At 37.5% G+C, this 19809-nt stretch overlaps 1 protein-coding gene across 11 annotated transcripts in view; it reads left to right on the top strand.

The window, feature by feature from the left end:
• Positions 1 to 19809, top strand: part of CDH18 (cadherin 18) — a 502361-nt gene that overhangs the window by 307234 nt on the left and 175318 nt on the right. For 8 of the 11 annotated variants that reach the window (XM_050330958.1, XM_050330968.1, XM_050331001.1 and 5 more), the window contains one exon: positions 3456 to 3535. The gene's annotated coding sequence lies outside the window, so the exon portion shown is untranslated. The remainder of the gene's footprint in view (positions 1 to 3455; positions 3536 to 19809) is intronic. The other 3 variants (XM_050331011.1, XM_050330983.1, XM_050331028.1) reach the window with 1 other exon arrangement.

Raw genomic sequence — 19809 nt, 5'->3', positions numbered from 1 at the left:
CCTACTAAAAAGTTTGTTCCTATCTTTCTTATAATTACAATTTATGTACTGTGGAAGAAAGGAGTCTTGTAAGAGCTCTCACTTGTACTTTTCCCTGTGTTCTAATGGTAAAACTGGTTGGTAGCCCGATCTCCTTACTTTGCTGCTTTTCTGTTGGTAGTTTGCAATTTCCTTTACCTTTATCTCTCCATGAGTTCTCAAAAAAGAGGACAGGAAAGTGCTTTGCCCTTTCTGTTCCTTGACATTTCTTCCCTGGTCTCTCCTGAAATTTTGTAGTGATAATATTTTTCATGGAGTAGCTTTGGAAACCAGACCATGCAACAACCACACTGGTGTCCTGGTTTGTGCCCTTCCAGCATTGTCTCCTGAATCCAACTCTGTTTTCATTCTGCACAACTTGAGCACACACAGAAATGCCAAGTAAAACACCTGTACTGGCAGGTGTCGTTCTGGAGATGAGTAGGATGACATTAATTTAAAATAGGTGAGGAAGGGAGATTAATTAAGCACTTGATTAAGTACTCTATCATCAGAAAAGAAGGTAGGGTTTTTTTTACAGGATCTCTCATCTCTAAGTTGATGTTTCCTGCAGTGCAGAATGGAAATGTTAATAACAGAAATTTGAACAAATATTCCTCTGTAACAAAAATAAATAAAAAATATATTTTCTTGATAAAACTTTATTTGTAGCATTGGTAAGTTAAAAGATAATACTAGCGTGTTTTGGTTTTTTTTTTTTGGGGGGGAGGAAAAAGCTGTAGGAAGCAAATTGGTGGGTAAGGTACTTGGAATGCATTGGGTATTAGAAAAACCTATTTTTTGTTCTGCTACAACTATCTCGTGGTGCTTCTGCAGGTTGAGTGGAGTCACAGGGAATCTGAGGGTGAGACAACTGCAAGAAGAGGACCACTCTACTCACTGATACAGGTTTTCATTTCTGCATTAGCTGGGTATTGCCAGAGGTGTAAGACCCCAAGCTCTTGAGCTACAAGCTCACCAGAGGGTTTTACTTTAAAAATATACAATTGTCCAACAATGTTCACCCTCTGGACATACTAGTAGAGCCTTCGGTTCCTTTATCACCTTAAGAGAGAACACAGAAGAGAAGATGCTGCACATGTTTTCTCAGTAGGTACTTTACTGGTAAACTTTAGAAAATAAGGGAACTTGGCTCAAGTTTAAAGGGTAACATTCAACCAAAATAAGGCATTCTGCAAAGCAATATGTTGCTTTGGCAATCTGGCACAATTTAGCAAAATCCAACCCACTCATTCTCAAGTTATCCAAAATAATAAGGAAGGAGATGAAGAGAAGAAGAAAGAAGGAGATTAAGAGAAGAAGAAAGAAGAAAGAGAGAGAAAAAGAGAAAAAATATAGATACCACTAGAGAGTCCTGTGCAAGTCCGGCTTCCACATGAGCAGAGGGTAGGGTTGAAACGAAGATGGAGAGCTACTTTTATTTTCTTTGGCCCCCCCTGTGTCCACACCCTCCACCCCCAGGCAGGACTTCCAGTGTACCAGCCAATCTGGGGCTGGGTGAGGGGCTCTGAGCAGTGGTGTGGGCATTGCTCCCGGGATGCCTTTCACTGACAGCTGCTACAGGGCTGCCCAAGGAGGCTCGCATGAGCTGTGGTGTGGGACAGGGCATCACCTCATCTCTGTGAAATTCAACCTGTCCCTTTCCCCCCCACACACACATACTTTAGTTGGTTCAAGCCAATAATTTAGTGTCTCACAAAAGGACAGCTGGGGCAGGGTGTGCTGAGGAGGAGCATGATACGCTTGCATTTTTGATATAGTGTGTATATCCACATGTGTGGTAGCTACAGTGGCCCTGCTCATGGACATGGTCAGCACCTCAGGCTCAAAGGAGAGCCCATCCAGCGCCAGCAGTGGTGATGGCCCAGGCCCATAGGGCAGAGCTCCGTTCCCCTTCAGTGGTTCAATCCTGGGATCCTCCTGCAGGGTTACAGCCTTGTTGTTCATGGTTTTACTCCTGGGTCACTAGCACAGGCCTCACTGATCCCTCAGTCAGTCTCTTTGACTTTCTTCACGTCTAAACCCAATAAGCAACTGTTAGCCAAGCACACTGCTTCTGGTCTCCTGCCCTGAAGGCCTTGTAAGGACGGGAAGTTCGTAGCAGCTCATCTATGCTTCTCTCCTGTGCGTTGCTACACTGGCAGAGTGGGCAGATGTTGTTCAGACTTCATTTTATCCGAGCACTGCTCTCAAGTAGATTTTACCCCATGATATTTGGCATGCCTCTTTTTTTTTTGTTTGCAACATGGAGATAATGGCCAGTTTTCATTCAGGGAATGCTCCTCTCCAGAAATACATTTTTAGTACATTTTCACCTGTGTAATACAGGGGCTGTCTCCTAGCAGTGTGTAAGGAGTGGGTGTGTGTAGTGCAACAGGGCTCTTCATGTAGTCTGTCAGCATCACCAGCAGCTGCTGTGAATAGAAAAACATTTTGTAACTGGTAGTGATCACTTAAAATCTGTGACTGGTGTTGACAAGAGGCATGAGAATGCTGTTGACGTTTAGAAAGCAATTGGTTCCTATTTCAAGTTTTAGTCACGATGAGTTTTACATACTTTGTGAAACAGAAGTGTGTTCAACATGGTGACATCTTGAATATACATTAGGCTTGAAAAGACTATTTAAACTTTAATTTTTTAAGATGCTATTTGCTGTCTTATGAATGAGGCTTACTATAAATTGTAGGTTCTTAATCAGATTAATTTTATAGGAATAATTCCAGAATTTTTTATTTGTGATAGAATTAAAATTATTAATAACTCAGCTGAATAGCCAATGTTAACACTGCATGGCTTACTAATACCTTTGGGGAATGTTAGGTAATCAGTAACTATCTTCTACTTTGGAAAATATGTTTCTTAGAGTTACCTTCTTTTCAATTGCGTTTTCTCCAATGGATATTTACCTGTTTTCTTAAAAAATAGATAAATAAAGCAAAAGCTTTTTCAAAGGAGCTTATTTATGTGTTGAGGGGAAAACATTTGTATTTGCAAATAAAAAAAAAAATTATACTGGTATGATGGTAGACACAAACCTTGGCTAATCCTTTAATATGGTAGACCAATGGAGAAGGCATTATAACAAATTAATTCATTATTAAAATATTGATGGTTCACAGTTTGGTAAAAAGAGAGGATTGAGGTATTTTTATATTTATAATATATTGTTAATAATATAATTTCTGGTTTTTTTCCTTTTTTTCTTATCTAAATATGTTAATTCTATACCATACCACAGTATTCTTGTGAAGGAATTTATTGTTCAGAGATCCTTGTTAGGTGTTATGAGAAAAAGTTTAAGTGTTAATACCACCGTTACATTTCTCTCTGAAAGAGATTTTTTTTTAGTAAAATACCCTCTCCCTCATTTCCTTGAATTCTGACATGTGTGTGTTTTTTTCATTTTGTTTGCCAGCAGCTAAAGAGGCAGTAGATTTGATTTGGCAAGTCATTTGGAAAAGGAGGAGTGGAGAAGTGCCCTGTAACCACTGAACAGTAAGTGCCTGTTTTACCTGCTGTTTTAACCACAGAAGAAAGTAGGATACACAGATGGATTGGTATGAAACTTTTATAATACTGAGAGGCATAAAAAAATGTGCACACACGGAAGTATAACTGTTCTGAAATACTTCAAAAAGAAAGCCAAGAGGTCTGCTTGGATGTAATTATGGATCAGGTCATGAGCAGTGTTGAGGTATACAATGTAAATTATTTAAAACCCAAACTGAAAAGTACCTTAAGTGAAATTCTGTTAAATTGATTCAGATACTAAGTAGCTTTAAATTTTCAATATAGAAAGTCTCTAAAATTAGAAAACGCAGTTTGGATGTGTGCACACATCTCTACCCTTGGAAACTAGGAACTAATTGAATAAAGACATGCCTGTCAACTGTATTTGCATGCTATTAAAAACACTGCTCTGTTTTATCCTGAAGATGACTGTCAGTTTTGTTTGCAGCATGCTTGTCTGTTAATTCTAATGCTTTTTTGATTCACGTCAAATTAAAATTTCATTTTCAAAAAGCAGGTGTTAACTGCTTTCAGTTTCTGCCCAGCAGAAAATATCTCTAGCAGAAAGTACTATATAATAAATCTAACAGGACAGATTTGGATATGAGAAGCTAAGCTGGAACACTAAAGTATGAAGCTTGGACTTAGAAGTGTTTAAACACATTCGCAAGCAAAAGAACGGTCGTATTTTTTTTGTGTGGATATACCTGACATTCAGACTGGACCCAGTCAAATCAATCTGCTTGTTCTTTGCTACTGGATGTACAACTCTCAGCTGTGTTCCCTCTCTCCTTTGTGGTACCACATCTCATGCTCCTTCATTTCCTTGGGAAGCCAGTTGCACCACAATAGCCAGAGAAAGACTGACTCAGCCAAAAATCTGAAGGGTTTTCTGTCCATTAGGTTATCTAGACTGTGAGATGGCAGGCAATGAGAAGAAAACCAGAGGAAGTGGACCACAACTTTTAGCAGCTTTAGAGTACTGGAGAAAGTAATCTGTCTTGTCTAGCCAAAACCTTCTTCCATCCACAAAATTTAGATTCAAAACTTCTGTCTCTGAGGGACTGCATAACTCCTTCTACCATCTCCTTGGGTTTTGGATAGAAATAACTTCAGCTCCTGAGTAATAAATACTGGTTTGCTATAAAGGAAGGAAGGAACTGAAAAAGTGAGAAAATCAATAAATTACATAAGCTAGGGGGGTTGTGGTATTATAATGGAAGATTAGGTGGTTTGGGTTTTTTTGATAAATATTACATATTTTAAGATTGACTGTGATATTATAGGACATCTCCTGTAGTTGGTAGAAATATGGCTTGAGACATTATCATCTGAAAACAAGTTGCCATGGGAATGTAGCTACAGTACTGCATTAGTAATCAATGTCAAGGCTGTACAGTAGACATCAGTGGTTGAATTGCAAGTATCATGGAAGTAAAACCAAAAACTTTGAGTAAAATATAAAGAATTATGAAGATTACAAGATTTATAAGCCTTTTACCTGAATTTTGGAGGTAGTAAGATAGTTAATCTTATTTTCAGAAATAGAGGTTCTGGTCTTAGGTTATTGGTATAAATCCTGTCAAGTCTAGTAAGACTGGAAGGGTTGCTACTTAAGGACAATTTCTAAGGACAATTTTCCTACACATTTGACACTAATAATTTTCTTATTAAAGATTTTATTTGAAGAGATGGGGGGAAGTACCTGCATTATGGGTCTGTACTATATTTTCTCCAGTATGTACTGAAAGACTGTTTTTCAGCACAGTCACAACATGTGAGTGAGTTTGTGTTGGGGATAAAGACTGATTACTTTGACATTAACTATTTATTTATTTATTATATCTGTGCATATGAGAAAGTTCATGATTACTGAGAATGTTCAGTCAGTGATGAACAGTTGTTCTGATGGTCTGTAATTGTGCAGAGTGGGAGTATATTGATATGAGTAGTACATAACTGTCACTGAGTTTATTTAAGAAATACTGATAATTGAAAGACCTGTTGTTTTTGTGTGATGTTATTTTGGTGGTTGGTGTTATTTTGTCACGTAATTTTTTGACACATTGGATTTATGTTTAAGTGTCAAAATAGGTAGAAGTACAAATTTCTCAAAAATTGTTTGCTTTCAGTCATTTATTTTGGTACATATCAGAGGATTGATGTCTTGTGAGCTGTGTCTTACTACGAGTGTGTGTAGTCAGCTTACCTGGAGTCCCATTTCCTTTCTCCCTGGTGAAAATATAGTAAAAAATGAATTAGAAAAAAGTGTGGTCTCTGGTGCATTACTTTCATAATGTTATTGCTAAAAGCAGCTGTAGGTAATGGAGATGGAGCTCCATCTGTCTATGACTTCTTTATTCTAAATTACTCGTTCTGAAGAAGTGAATTTTTTTAATCTTTGCTATCAATGAAATATGGAAATCCAGTAGAAAGACAATTTTAGGAATGCAGATATTTTCCCCTGTTTTTAGAATGCTTGTATTTAGAATAAGATAGCGTATGTATATAACCTGATTGCATAAAAACAACATGATTTTTATTAGTTACAGTCCACATTATAAAAGTAATAAAGGGTAGAGGATGAAAGGGGTGGAAAAAAACCCCAACAATAATCTGCAAAATTTTTCTGTTTAGCTATATAATTGTTTTTTGGCAAAAATTACTTACTGGTAGTAGTAGATTAGTTTTATTTCATGTGTGTAAGGCAAAAGACCTAAAGGGCAGGGCAAAAATTATTTGCTGGAAGAAAGTATGGCTAAGCAGCATTATGGACCCAATAATATTGAGACATACCAGTGCTGTGCATTTACTTTCATCTATTAGCTAAAACAACTTAATTTTGCTTTTAGTAGTCTATGAAGATTGCATATTTGAATGATTTTCTATTCAAGGTATGTTATGCATCTTACAGTGTTTATATAGTGTATATTTATCTTTTAATAATCCCATTTTAAATGGGAAAATTACATAGAAAATACCCGTGTTTATGCATTAAAACTCTTGTATCTTCATAGCAGACCATATTTCTCAGACATTTGTTTGAATATATGCTGAAATAAACAAAGTTGGGCTCTTCCTCTTTATAATGCATTAGTGTGTTCTTGACCTCTTTTTTACAGAGGGACATGTCACTGATTGACAATATCCCTTGTATACTGCAGATAAATGAGTTCTAAGAAAATTAACTTACACATGTATCAATATATACAGAGTGTCTGAATACAATGCAGGCATTTTAACACAGATGCCTGATCATGTAGTGCAGCCCAAACTCAGTCCTTTTCTGTCAGAGCTGGAGAGATGCTGTTCATGAAAAATAATTGTTCTCTTATGTATTCCCCTTTTACAGATAGAATAACTGGAAATGTATGCATCAAGCAATTATGTTAGAAGCATTTTGGATTCCTGATCACATTTTTCTTTTTTTTTTCTCCCTTTTCCTTTTGTATTGTATAAAATTTATGTAATTCAACTGTTTCTTATATGCTTCTAAATAAAATATAAATTATTATTTTGAAATATAAAACCTAAAAAATAACCCTGTAACACACTTTTTTTTAGTTTAAAGTTTGGTGTCCAAACTGATCAACCTGATTATAAAAACATTTGTGGAAGGCAAGACTGCAGTTTAATGAATAATTCTCCTTTCAGTCCTTTCCCCAGTGTTTTCCAAGAGTAATGTTTACAATGCAATCTAATATTGAACTCCTTTTTATTATTTCTTCTCTAATGATAGAATTAACTGAGGTGAGGAACATCTGTTTTCATAAAATGTTGTAGATTATATTAGGTAAATTGTTACAAAGGCTAATGTAATCTATAAAACTCAGTATTTTATAAATTTCATGCCTATAATAAATTTATAAATTTCACACCTAAAAACTAAAAAGTTTTCTAGATTGTAGAAAAGCCTACTTAACTCTTTGGAATAATAGAGCAAACGAGTGTAATTTTTTGCTTACTTTTATTTAGGAGAAATACCATAAAATATTATTACTCTTTTAAGTCATCAGTGCTGATTCAGAATTGTGCTAATTCTTTAATAATATTATTTATTTTCATTATCTTTGATTAAGCAATGAATGTGACATTCTGTACTGGATACTTTCTTCTTTGTTTGTATGTATCTTTTCATGTGTCTCTTTACTTTTCATGCATAATAGATCTATATCATTGTAATTATCACATAAGAACCCTTCATCTTTATGCAAGGGGCATGCCCAAGTGTTAAACACTAGTCCAAGGTAGCTTTTACAGACTCTGTTCAGTTTCAAGATGTGTATAAATGCAATAATGCCAGCACCTCAAAATTTAGAGTTTTAGAAAGAAAACTAATATTCAAATTTCAAAATTACAGCAAGCTGCATGATGATTATGATGTGTGGGAGGTGACTTCATAATCATGAAAAAGCCATGAGCAGCTTTGGTCTGCTCCTTTAAGACAGTCATTACCTCAGAAAACAAATGAATAAAACATTTATCTGGTGTTTCTTCAGTATAGGATGGTTTTTGGGACAGAACATCATTATTTTATTTTATTTTATTTATTTTATTTTATTCCATCAGCCATTACCTGGGGGTTAAAAATTAGCTTTGTGACAGGCCTGTCACAGTAACCCCTTAGTTTGCTAAGTTATTTTAGCCTCCTGTGCAAACAATTTCTCTATCAAGAAGAAAGAGGCCTAAAGCTTCCTTAATGCTATTATATCTGCATCAGATCAGGATTATGAACTTTTATTAGCTTTTTAAGCTTTTCTAATCACTATGGGTAGGTTGGGTTTTTTTGATAATGCTGTGCTGTCTTCTGCTGAAACTTGTGGCAGTTCATTTTGATAGCTGCATCCTTTTAATTCTCAAAAGGTGATAAGGTTTTGCTAGTAGTCTCATAAATGACCCAATCTATATTTAATAACAGTAGATCTATGCTAGAATATGTGAAAATTTATGTTTTCTTAACAGTGAGATTTTAACTTTAATCAAAAGTAGCAGGTTACAGATGACATTATAGATACACAATTTTAGTTATTATTTGTCTTGATTGTTTCCATAACATATATCACAGACCACATTAAACAAAAAAACAAAATCATGGAAGCTGTAGCACTTTTAAATTTCTTTTGCATTGATCTATTGCTCTTTACATTGTGCTTTCTCTAGTAACTCAGTTGAATGACTACTTTCATACTGTAGTGGGTTTCTGTGGCTAGGTTTTGGTAGAGGGCAGGTGATGTGGCTACAGGGGTGGCTTCAGTTAGAAGCTACTAGAAGCTTCCCCTGGCTGGTGGAGCCAATGCCAGCTAGCTCCAGGATGAGCTTTTGCTGCTGGCCAAGACCAAGCCAATCAGGAGTAATAGTAATGCTTCTGTGATAACATATTTAAGAACAGAAAGTTACTGCGCAGTGAAAAAATTCCAGCCAAGGAAGATCAGAGTGAGAACATGTGAACAACAACGTAGACACCAAGGTAAGAGCAAAAGGAGAGGGAGGAGATTCTCCAGGTGCTTGAGCTGAGGCTCCTGCAGCCTGTTTTGAAGACTGTGGGGGAACAGCTGTGCTCCTGCAGCCCATGGAGGAGCCCATGCTGGACCAGGTGGTAGATATCTGAAGGAGGCTGTGACCCTGAGTAAGCCAATGATGGAGCAGCGTCTTGCTGGAGACCTGCAGCCTGTGGAGAGCGGAACCCACACTGGAGCAGGTGTTTTTGCCAGGAAGGACTTGTGGCTCCTGTGGGGGACCCACACTGGAGCAGCTCATTCATGAAGGACTACACCTAATGGAGAAGTGACCCACAGGACAGCAGTTTGGGAAGAACTGTTGCCTGTGGGAGGGACTCACACCAGAGAGGTCTAGGAAGGACTGTCTCCCATGGAAGGGACCCCATGGGAAGCAGGGGAACGACTCCTCTCCCTGAGCAGTGGCAGAAACAGCAATTGACCATAACCCTCATTCCCTGTCTCTCTGCACTTCTGGGAAGGAGGAGGTAGAGTTTGGAAAGGAAGGGTGGGGGAAAGGTGTTTTTAAGATTATTTTACTTCTTGCTCTTTTCCTCTCATCCTGTTAGTAAAAAAAATTAATTATATCCCCACTTTGAGTCTATTTTGTGCATGATGGTAATCAATAAGTGATCTTTCCCAGCTCTTATCTCAACACATAAATTCTTCACTGTTTTTGTGGGGGTTTTCTTCTCTTCTCTGTCCAGTTACACAGGGGAATGAGAGAGCAGCTTTAGTGGGTACCTGGCATCTGGCTGGGGTCAACCCACTACACATATGTGGGATATAACTTATTACAACTTGTCCAAAGACACTTTTTATGTTCATTTAGGTACCTTAGTCTACCATTTTTCATGACTTACTTGAGTAGAGTACTCTGGGAACAGTGTAGGTGTAAGCACTGCCAAATAAGGCTCAAAATATGATTTATATATGAGTCTTGCTCAGAAAGTGATCTTTGCTGTGCAGTGCTTTCCCTCTTAAAAGTGAGAGTGCAATTTTGCTGGTCCTTCAGTTCTGACTCTTGTGCTCTTCTAATGATGCTCAATGAGTGCAAAACCCTCATCCTGCTCACTTAGAGAAACAAATCTAAGCTCCAGAAAACATGTAAGTTACCGTCTGAGGCTCCCTATGGGTGCAAAGGATCTTTTTTTTTTTTTTTTTTTTAAGCACACTCTGAATGATTTCTTGAAGATCTTCAAACCATAGAAGAAAGTCTAGTATCACATACAATGCCTCTTATTTATGAACAATATCAAAATGATCTTACATCACTTGTCACTAGGCTATTATTAATGTGATAATGGAAGACAAACATATTTTGAAACTACAATGCTGCATTCTCAGGTTTTACTAGTGCATTTAAATATATAATATTATTTGTCTACAGAAGGTTTTCTTCCATCACCATTAAAGCACCAATGACATGATCTTTAAAAAGTTCAGTTTTAAACTTAGTTTTAGTCAGACAATCCAATTAACGTGAATGAGCTTTTAATTAATAGGCCTAAAGTTAAGTAAGTCTTTTTTTGTTTGCACAGTCAGAACTTAAGACGTGATCCTACTGATTAACCTTGATTCTCCTTCCCCTTCTGTTTCTGAGGATTTGCTGGTGTTATGCCTTGGGTTTACCTGTTTATCTTCTCCTGCGAAGTTGCTAAGATGAGAACAAAAGCTAAAATTTTTCCAAGAATGCAATGAAATTGCATATACAAAGCCTGCGGCAATACAGTGAGATGGATGTGTTTAACACAGTTCACTATTTAAATCTTAAAACAAACTAGTACATGAAAATTGTCCACTGGAAAAATTAAATTAATCTTAAGACCATTAGTAAGGTTGAGCTTTAGTTTAAATTAAAAATTTGTACACTCACATTTCTAGAATAATGAGGAACTATGCAAGAAAGTGCATTGTGTGATTCGTATCCAGACAAAAAAAAATGGAGGAATAATATAAAAGTTATAAAAGACTACCTTTGTTGGAATGAAGGACAGGCTCTGTGCCTAAGAAACTTACCAACAGTCCTGGCTCACTGGGGAGGTCCCAGTGATACCAATGTCATACCAATTCACAAAAAGGGCCAGAAGGAGGACCCAGAAAACTACAGGCCTGTCAGCCCGCACTCAGTGCCTGGCAATGTTATGGAGCAGATCATCCTGAGTGCAGTCACACAGCACCTACAGGATGGACAAGGGATCAGACCCAGCCAGCACGGGGTTAGGAAGGGCAGGTCCTGTCTGACCAACCTGATCTCCTTTTATGATCAGGTGACCTGCAGGGTGGACGAGGGGAAGGCTGTGGATGTGGTCTGTCTGGACTTCAACAAAGCCTTTGACACTGTCTCCCATAATATACTCCTGGAAAAGCTGGCAGCTCATGGATTGGACAGGGGCACTCTGTGCTGGGTTAGGAACTGGCTGGAGGGCCGGGCCCAGAGAGTGCTGGTGAACGGGGCTGCATCCAGCTGGCGGCCGGTCACCAGTGGTGTCCCCCAGGGATCAGTGCTGGGCCCAGTCCTGTTTAACATCTTTATCGACGATTTAGATGAGGGGATTGAGTCACCACTAGTAAATTTGCAGATGACACCAAGCTGGGGGGGAGTGTCGACCTGCTGGAAGGCAGGAGGGCTCTGCAGAGGGACCTGGACTGACTAGAGAGTTGGGCTGATTCCAACGGGAAGGAGTTCAACAAGGCCAAGTGCCGGGTCCTGCACTTTGACCACAACAACCCCTGCAGCGCTACAGGCTGGGCACAGAGTGGCTGGAGAGCATCCAGGCAGAAAGGAACCTGGGAGTTTGGATTGACAGGAGGCTGAACATGAGCCAGCAGTGTGCCCAGATGACCAAGAAGGCCAATGGCATCCTGGCCTGGATCAGGAACAGTGTGGCCAGCAGGAGCAGGGAAGTGATCCTTCCCCTGTCCTCAGCGCTGGTGAGGCCACACCTTGAGTATTGTGTCCAGTTCTGGGCCCCTCAGTTCAGGAAGGACATTGAGGTGCTGGAGCAGGTCCAGAGAAGAGCAACCAGGCTGGTGAAGGGACTTGAGCACAAGTCCTATGAGGAGAGGCTGAGGGAGCTGGGGTTGTTTAGTCTGGAGAAGAGAAGGCTCAGGGGAGACCTCATCACTCTCTACAACTCCCTGAAAGGAAGTTGTAGCCAGGTAGGGGTCGGTCTCTTTTCCCAGGCAGCAACCATCAGTAAGACAAGAGGGCATGGTCTAAGCTCTACCAGAGGAAGTTTAGGTTAGATATTAGGAAGGAATTTTTTACAGAGAGGGTAATCAGGCATTGGAATGGCCTGCCCAGAGAGGTGATGGATTCTCTGTCCCTGGAGGCATTTAAGAAGAGACTGAATGTGGCACTTACTGCCATACTATGTTGTGATAGTGGATCAAGGGTTGGACTTGACGATCTCAGAGGTCTTTTCCAACCCATCTGATTCTATGATTCTATGATTCTAAGCTTAGGAAGAATAGTAAAGAACAATCTGAAATAAAAACATGGAAATATGTTTTCTGTTCGGAAAAAATGGATGAGAATGAACATGATTTTGTGTGGTTCAGTATTATCACACAATTAGTTTCTGACATGTATGAATGAATGTAATGAAATGTTATGTGTTCAAAGATACTGATAATTGCATTAGAACTGAAAGACTTGGAAATTTTCTTTTGTTTTGGTGTCCTTTTGCCTTCCTGAGAATTAAAGTGGTGATAATCTGCATGGATGTTGGAAAAAACAAGGTATCAGATAATCTGAACAACGTAAGAACGTGCCACCATCTTCCTCATGTCAGTTTTGACTTCCACTGGCAACTGGACATAGTTATTTACCAATTACAGTGTTATTTTTGTGGGTATTTTTACCTGTTTTACAAATACAATGCTATGTAATACAAAGTTTCTTAGAAGAAAAAAAACATTCCACTCATCCCTTGTACCCATTCCCCTCCCTTAAGGAATGAAAACAATATGCATATACATATGCAATGCAAGTAGGCATATAAGAGTATTTATAGTTTCTGTTAGAAAAAATGCAAGATTCCTGAATGACAGAAGAGGTTAGGTTGGAAGGAACCACAGTGGGTCATCTGGCCCAACCTCTCTGCTCAAGCAGGGTCATCTTAGAGCACATTGCACAGGGTTGTCTCCAGACGGTTCTTGAATATCTCCAGTGAGGGAGATTCCACAACCTCTCTGGGCAATCTGTTCCAGTGCACAGGCACCAACACAGTAAAGAATTTCTTCCTCATGTTCAGATTATTAAGACTAAAGAAGTTTTACTTCAGTTGTTGAACTGAAATTTATTAATTGTGCTTGTAAAGAGTTTTTAATGATTGGTGTTTTTTTTTTTGCTTGTGGGGTCTTGTTTTGTTTCATTTCATTTTGTTTGGTTTCCATAACTTAGAGCAATGGAAATGGGAAAGTGAGCAAAAATTAATTAATCAGGGAACATTTATTTAGAAATGCTAACAGACCAGAATAACTACTGAGACATAGGAGCTTGTAGAAATTTTTTTCACATATATAAATACACACACATATACATATTTTTATGGAGGGTGTTTGTGTATGTGTGTGTTTACACAGCCATCAAAAATCAGAGTATTTCTTAATGTAAAACATATTTCTTTGATCTTCTTGTAGCTATAGATTCTAGTGTTTAATTAGAAAAAATGAACTTTATACCCACAGAAGTTTTAGTGGCAAAGAACTAAATTAGTTGCCTTTTTTCTTTTTTTAAAGTCATTGCATTCCATTTTCAGGGAAATGGTAAGAAAACAACATCAGAGCAGAAAGGCTGTGTGGTTGACAGTGATTATAGTATATTTGGACAAAGTAGTGTTGCAGGAGAAATCAAAGACTTAAGGAGATGAGAGTTAAAGTGTGATGTGAAAAGGCATGTTTTTAAATACAGACTTCAAATTTAGACTCAGCATATATGGATGTCTCTTTTTCTTTTATGATATTTATTTCTACAACTACATAAGAGAAATCCTGACGGTGACCATTGAACTGAGTTTTTATTCACCTTTGTGTCATTTCAAATTATTAATTTTCTTCAATCTTGGATTCCTGTGTGATAGTTTTACTTTAAAGATTATTTTCTTTTATTAGGGTTTTTGTGACTTCCATGAGTTTTCTTTTTATTTGAACTGAAGGGTATAGATCTAAGCAATGACTTGATCCAAAGGATGCAGAATTTGATTCTATTTGTGCATCTGTGAAACAAAGGGTAGGTATAAACTGAACTGGTGTCAATCAACTATAAACCTCATTAAAGGTATTTGTAAATTAATCTAGGCCTGCAGAAACTGGAACAGAATTTATAGAGGGTGAAAATGCAGTGAGAGCCCTTGGTGTGTGTTATAGGAGACATGAGATGGGAAAGTTTTTAGGTGGTACCCTCCAGGGGTTCCTCCATCATTCGAGGAAGAACAGATGTTAGGCTTCCCTCAGCAACTCCAGGGAAGACATACCCTCTGATTGCAGAAGCAAATCAAACACACAGTTCAAAACCAATGGTTATTGTCCTGGTCAAAATGGCAGTGTACAGATCTCCAAATAACATTTATCATGATCTTCTATCTTACATATTTCTTCTTTCAGATTTTTCCATTTTACTACTCTTCTTGTCCCCTCCCAAACAATCATTGCTCATAATTATGTTTCCCTTATTTGTCTTAGTTTTTCTTCAAATATACCCAAGCTCAGTATTTCTGGTGACATTATCTAGGTAGTCTCAACTTTAAAAAGGAGTACTCAGACAGTTTCCTAAGCAGCTTGGACCTTGCAAGACTTAATTCTCCAAAAGAACTCCCATGTGCTTCTGGAATGACCGGTGGAGTTCAGCTGCTTCTCTCATAGGTCTCTGTAAAATTGAGCCATTCTTCATGGCTCTAACTTTTACATTGTTGTCTGTTGTATCCAGCAAGTTTTTCTATATCTGTTGTTTTCTGACGATCTCCTCAGTTAGCCTAACCCCAGGCCAGTGCATGCATACCCTTTTCTACAAATTTCTCTGAAGCTGAACAGTTTTGTCCAATCTAAAACCCCAAGAAATATATAAATACTGTACATTATGTGTTGTTAAAATTTCTGTAACAGTAACATAATTAATAGTATGCATGATTTTAAGGAATTTCAAGTACAGCGAAATACTGTATTTACTGGCAAATATCGGAAGCAAATGTCTTCACCTGTTTCTGAAGTCTCCAATGTCTACATTAGACCCTTTCTTTATTTTTTACCAGTCATTTGGGATGCTACCATACTGCTCAGAGGAGCTCTTGCTATTCATTTTTGAGAAATAATTTGTTAGGACAAACAGTACCTGTGGATTATACACAAGTGGGCTGCTACAAGTTCTTTCTATTTAAACTGGATAATTGTTCATCAGAGTCTCATGTATTTGTTTTGTTCCCTGATTGGGTGACCTGACCTTAATATATAGCAGGAATGACTCAAGACCTGAAATCTTTATTCTGCTAGCAAGTTCCTTAGGAAGAGAAACAGCACAGAAGGAAAGCCTCTGCCTTGGAATATAATAGGACCCTTGCACTGTCTTGAACATCTGTATTATCCTTGACTAGCTGCATGGATCCTATATATAAATGTAGATGGATTGGTTCCTGGTTGAGGAAAAGAAAAAGACATGAATAAAAATAATGAATCATGTCTCTGTGTTTCACAGTTGTTCCTTTCACAGCAGGTAATGGCTAGCATGACTGTGTGTACAATTATAGTTAAGGAAACAGTGGCTGGATTTTATCTGAATAATTGTGTTGCTACTGTGTTGTGCTTCTGACAGTCAGTCTCCATGCAAATCATATGGGTATAGTTGCATAAATGTTTCTTCAGTCGTCGGTTATAGCAGATCATTTCTCTTATCCTGTAGTTTCTGTGTTCCTGCTTATCGTAAACAAAATAGCTGTGTATGCCAACTGAGGACTGGCACTGAATCCCTTAATCTTGTTTTAATGTCATGTTTTCACTATCTGTTCACTGTAGCATTAATTGACTGTGTATATGCAGTGCTGTTTTCAGATTAGGTACTTTTTCGTTCTTGATTGCAAACTTTGTTCAAGAAAGATCATGTTTCTTAAATCATTTGCACTCTGTTTTATAAAATGTCTTTGGTCAACGGGGTAACAAATCCATTGCTTTGTAGTGTTTAATAGTTTTCTGTACATATTTATGAATATGACTGCCTTCTAATAATCTTGTTCAATGTTTTTGCAAAAATCAAGGAGTCTTAAATCATCTCTACAGTTAACCACTCATTGGGGACATTTGTTGCTAAAGGCAGCATAGCAGGTCATAGCTCACCTTGCACATCATCTGACCAAAGCGTCAGTTCAATACACTTTTAAAAATCATGTTATGACAATAAAACTTGGATTGCATAGTGGTTCTAATATATTTCCAGCATAACAACACATGTAAGGATCTTACATGACTTTTCTGTTTGTAGTCTGGCTATGATAACCCCTCTTCTGAGGGGAATTTCAAGGGATTTTGTTGATAGGGTTTTGTTATTGGCCATTGGTGGTTTGCATGTAAAAACTGAATATTTTTGTATATAAACAACTAAACCCCCAGTCTAATTTTTTTCTTTAATTCTATTGTTATTGATTAAACACAAACCATTCTTCTTTGAATAGGCTTTTTGGGTTTTTTTTGTATCATGTTGTGAGTCAGTGTACCTAGAATCCTTTATTTGGGCCATAGTATGAATCTCGTTGGCTATAAAAGTTGCTAAATTATTTGCCTAGCTGCAATGTGGCTAGTTTTCATTCTTTGTGAGTGGTGCTTCAGTTTACGCAATCTGTTAAGCAATCCCTTAAAGTTTATGGTTGGTGATAAGCTACACACAGTACAAGAAGAGAGTACCTTGATCACCAGTCCTCATTGATTTTTATAAATTCCTTGAACTGCAATTAAAGCTGGTTGTTGGTACAAGACAGTTTTGACAGTCTACTTTTTTTTTTTTTTTTTTAAAGGAGTGATAAAGCAGGTTCTGGCCCAGTAATTATTCAAGAGTTTCTTTTGCCATAAGCAACACTAAAACTTTCTGAATTTTTTTTGGTAACTATTTATCTTCTAAGACCCTTCCAGCTTTTCACACTCCCTTCCTCCTCATGCTACTGTTAGGTCACATTTTGTCCTCTTAGGAAGCGCATTTAGATATAACACATGACTAATCTCCTTTAATCCAGGTGCTGTTGGGAAGGAATTCTACCCAGGACTGCTTCCACTGGTTCAGCACTTCTGTATTCCTCTAGTTGCAGGTACTGATAGACTGTCCTTCCAACTTTCTTCATAATGAAATCTGAACATCAGCTCACATGCCTCCTTGTTTAAGGAATGTGGCACCTCTTCTAAAAATAATCATAGAATCACAGAGTATCCTGAATTGGAAGGGATCCACAAGGATCATCGAAGTCTAACTCTTGACCCTGCACAGGACCATCCACAAGAATCCCACCATGTGCCTGAGATTGTTGTCCAAATGCTTCTTGAAGTCTGTCAGGCTTGGTGATGTGACCACTTCCCTGGGGAGTGGCACCCAACCACCTCAGGATGAAGAACCTTTTTCTAATATCCAACTTAAGCCTCCCCTGACACAACTTCAGACCATTTTCTTGGGTCCTGGCCCTGGTTACCAGAGGTTAGAGATCAGTACTTGCACCTCCTTTTTCTTTTGTGAGGAAGTTGTAGATAGCTATAAGGTCTCAAAAAGCTATTATTTACACCATGTCTATTCTGTTTTTTGACCCTGGCTTTGAACGATGCAACCTGTTCCAGCCAACAAAGTAACTTTTTAATGCTTATTAAGGTAACAGGGGGCCTGGACTCTGAACAGTGTATTTTACACTGGAGATAAAATAAAAGGAAAAGAAAGTGAGCTTTTTTCTAGAACTTGAATCAAACCAATGCTGGTTAATTGCTAGGGCTGCAGCTAGGATTTTAAAGGAAAGATTTGAATTTTTTTATTCTATCTTGACAAAATAGAATTAAAAAAACTCCTAGTAAGCTCGGTGTGCTAATGCTGGATGTAAAGCCATCTCTGACCATCTTAATTTTTCAGTCTCACAATCTAATCTAATCTAATCTAATAATATTTTTTCAAAGGAAAAGATCTGACTAATTTGTTGTACTAGAAATAAAGAACAGTCCATACTTGTGATGTGTTGAAGGTTTAGGTACAAACTGTCTAAAATCACACCTATAATGCAAATGTGAACAAATCCACTAACTTTCAGTTAGACCTCTGAAAGCTATTGAAATACTTAAAAACTAATTACATATTCAGCACTTGTTAATCCAAAAATACGGCTAAGTAGTATTTTCTGTAATCTTCACAGAACAATAATATTATTTTGGTTTCTGTGACTTAGAAGCTACTGGTGTTGAGCTACCAAATCAAAATTAGGGGAAATACAGCAATAAAACCTCATGAAATATATCACTGAGGGTAAAAGCAATATTTGGAAATATCATCTGCTTCAAATCGAAGAGGGATTGGAAAAAGAAAAAGAGACAGTCTTAGACTTTAATAAATAGCCTGGATTGTGAATACTTGGTAAGAAATCTTAGGTGTTACAACATGTAGAGTTAATGGAGGCTTCTAACATAGTCTCTGTGGAACTCTGAGACAGTAGAAGGAATGGGGTCTCATAAGGAGGGATTGTTTGGTTTATGCATGTCAGTCAGGATTCTGTTGAAAAATTCATCACACTTTACTATCTTAAAATTAGTTAACATGAACTCTGTATCTAAATGCTACTGTTACCTTTAAAAAATCAAATGGGGAGAGAAATTTATTTTTTTCCTGCACAGTGATTATATTTGGGTATCTACTTACCACATTAGGACATGTAAAACCCACATCTGTCTTTATGTTATGTAATATAATAAGTTCTTTCCCAGAGGACCAGATAGCTTGCTTTCCCATGTGAAAGATTTGTCTAGTGTTTTGTTTTTGCTGTTTTAGAATGCCCAAAACTATGTCATTTCCCTTTCCTTAATAGTATTGCAGAATACAGCTGCTAGTTTTTGTTTCTTCCTGGGTTTTTGGTATAACTGTTCCTTTCTTTGTTAGGTAGGACGTAAAAGGCGAGAAGAAATACAAAAGATGGGCATTTCTTTGCCTTTCTTTGATTTTCATTTGAGCAGTGTCAGCAAGAGTGATGTACTCATCTAAGTAATTAATTTTTCATAATGTGTTTCTCTGATTGTAAATTGAATTTAAGAATATCACAGTTTTTTGCACATATTGCATACCAACCTGTAATCATTTAGCCTTTACAGTTGTCCTTATGCTCTTTTATTGCTTTATGTGCTATATGTTTGGGTTTTTATTTTTTTATATCAAATGTGTTAGCAGTTGGCTCGATCTGTGAGCTGTATGTGAAAAAGTGGAAGCTGGAAGTAGAACTTTTTGACTATGGAAGGTAAAAATCATAGGGAAAAACATATCAGGTTTGTACTTCCCTTGGCGATTTCAGTATACCAATTCCTAGAAACAGATTTTTTTTTGGTGGAATTTTGTTCCATGATTTTTGTTTCCAGTTAATATTTTCTTTATTTAGCCATCTTTCTGTTGAGCTGTATTAACTAGATTTGTCACATTTCATAGAAATAGTAGTGCTGAATTTTTTACGTCATCTCTGATAGTTTCTCATATTTGTTTTCACAGCTTCAGCTGTTTCCGGCTGAACTTCCCAATCTGCTTCTCTGTCTCGATTTGTTTTCCAGTGA

This window comes from Myiozetetes cayanensis, unplaced genomic scaffold, assembly GCF_022539395.1.
Source record: "Myiozetetes cayanensis isolate MyiCay16 unplaced genomic scaffold, myiCay2020 scf1, whole genome shotgun sequence".
In the NCBI taxonomy this organism is placed as follows: Eukaryota; Metazoa; Chordata; class Aves; order Passeriformes; family Tyrannidae; genus Myiozetetes; species Myiozetetes cayanensis.
This window is presented reverse-complemented; position numbering and strand designations above follow the sequence as displayed.